Here is a 2,500-nt window from a genome sequence, read left to right as displayed (position 1 = left end):
GCAGGGGGCAGGCCAGAACGCGGGGGGCCAGGGCCCGAAGGCAGCCCCCCCGCGGGCGAGAGAGCAAGCCAGCAGGGGCTGTCCGCGCGTCGCGCAGCGCGGCATGGCTGCGGGGGCCGCGCGCGCGCGCCCAAGCGCCCAAGGGCCCCCAAGGGCCCCAGGCCCTCAGGCCCCAGCGCCCCAGCGCCCAGCGCGGGCGGGCGCGCGCGCGCGTGTGGTCTTTGAGGGGCGCCGGCCTGGTGGCTCCCTAAAGAGCAATAAGTGTCATTGCAGCTCTGGCAGGGGGAGACACTACTAGGTCCCAGCTGTCACCCCCCCTCTAAAAAATTCATTTCTTGGTATTTTGAGCTGAAATTTTGCACAGAGGTTGGCAAAAATCCAATCCACCTTCATTAATTTTCCCAGAATTTTTCGAGGTCGGGAAGTATTTGTTTTAATTTTCCTACCATTAGAAATCGAGTAAATCCGCAAAACTAGGAACCGGCCCGGAATGACCCCAAATTCAGTGGGCAGCCTCATAAAAATATGGCTGATTTTACTGGATTGGTTTCATGTGGAAAGCACGACGTTTTCTTGTAGGAATGCGGGAACCCCGGCAGCTCGCCTGCCGCGGCCAGCGACGTCGGGGACGCTGGCCTGCGCTGTCGAGCCCGCGAGGGCTGTCTCCGCGGCAGGCCCCCCCTGAACGGGGCACGACAGGCCACCGCGCTGGCTCGTCCAGCGTCGACAGTCCCTCGTCCAGGTTTCAGATCGCGCCAAGTCGAACCCATGACCTGCTCAAGCCATCGTGCGCTGCCGAATCCGCATCTGCGTGTAGGCTGCCATTCCACGCGGCAGCCCCTGTTTTCGTCAGCGTGCCCCCCTGACGAATTTTCCTGCCTGGCCCAGTCCAGCGTCCAGCCCCTGTTCGTCGAAAAATCTGCGCTGCCGATTTTCCACGCGGCAGCCCCTCTTTTCGTCAGCGTGCCCCCCTGACGAATTTTCCTGCCTGGCCCGGCCAGTCCAGCCCCTGTTCGTCGAAAAATCTGCGCTGCCGATTTTCCACGCGGCAGCCCCTCTTTTCGTCAGCGTGCCCCCCTGATGAATTTTCCTGCCTGGCCCGGCCGGTCCAGCATCCAGCCCCTGTTCGTCGAAAAATCTGCGCTGCCGATTTTCCACGCGGCAGCCCCTGTTTTCCTCAGCGTTCCCCCCTGACGAATGTTCGTCGAAAAATCTGCGCTGCCGATTTTCCACGCGGCAGCCCCTCTTTTCGTCAGCGTGCCCCCCTGACGAATGTTCGTCGAAAAATCTGCGCTGCCGATTTTCCACGCGGCAGCCCCTGTTTTCGTCAGCGTGCCCCCCTGACGAATTTTCCTGCCTGGCCCAGTCCAGCGTCCAGCCCCTGTTCGTCGAAAAATCTGCGCTGCCGATTTTCCACGCGGCAGCCCCTCTTTTCGTCAGCGTGCCCCCCTGACGAATTTTCCTGCCTGGCCCGGCCAGTCCAGCCCCTGTTCGTCGAAAAATCTGCGCTGCCGATTTTCCACGCGGCAGCCCCTCTTTTCGTCAGCGTGCCCCCCTGACGAATTTTCCTGCCTGGCCCGGCCGGTCCAGCATCCAGCCCCTGTTCGTCGAAAAATCTGCGCTGCCGATTTTCCACGCGGCAGCCCCTGTTTTCCTCAGCGTTCCCCCCTGACGAATGTTCGTCGAAAAATCTGCGCTGCCGATTTTCCACGCGGCAGCCCCTCTTTTCGTCAGCGTGCCCCCCTGACGAATGTTCGTCGAAAAATCTGCGCTGCCGATTTTCCACGCGGCAGCCCCTGTTTTCGTCAGCGTGCCCCCCTGACGAATTTTCCTGCCTGGCCCAGTCCAGCGTCCAGCCCCTGTTCGTCGAAAAATCTGCGCTGCCGATTTTCCACGCGGCAGCCCCTCTTTTCGTCAGCGTGCCCCCCTGACGAATTTTCCTGCCTGGCCCGGCCAGTCCAGCCCCTGTTCGTCGAAAAATCTGCGCTGCCGATTTTCCACGCGGCAGCCCCTCTTTTCGTCAGCGTGCCCCCCTGACGAATTTTCCTGCCTGGCCCGGCCGGTCCAGCATCCAGCCCCTGTTCGTCGAAAAATCTGCGCTGCCGATTTTCCACGCGGCAGCCCCTGTTTTCCTCAGCGTTCCCCCCTGACGAATGTTCGTCGAAAAATCTGCGCTGCCGATTTTCCACGCGGCAGCCCCTCTTTTCGTCAGCGTGCCCCCCTGACGAATTTTCCTGCCTGGCCCGGCCGGTCCAGCCCCTGTTCGTCGAAAAATCTGCGCTGCCGATTTTCCACTCCGCAGCCCCTGTTTTCGTCAGCGTGGCCCCCTGACGAATTTTCCTGCCTGGCCCGGCCAGTCCAGCGCCCAGCCCCTGTTCGTCGAAAAATCTGCGCTGCCGATTTTCCCCGACGAACCTGCAGCTGCACAAATCCGCGCTGCCACTGCCCCATTGTCTGGACCAACAGTCTTTTCCATCAAGCCCTGGACTATAAATCGTCC

This window comes from Populus nigra, chromosome 2 (assembly GCF_951802175.1).
Source record: "Populus nigra chromosome 2, ddPopNigr1.1, whole genome shotgun sequence".
NCBI lineage: Eukaryota > Viridiplantae > Streptophyta > Magnoliopsida > Malpighiales > Salicaceae > Populus > Populus nigra.
This window is presented reverse-complemented; position numbering follows the sequence as displayed.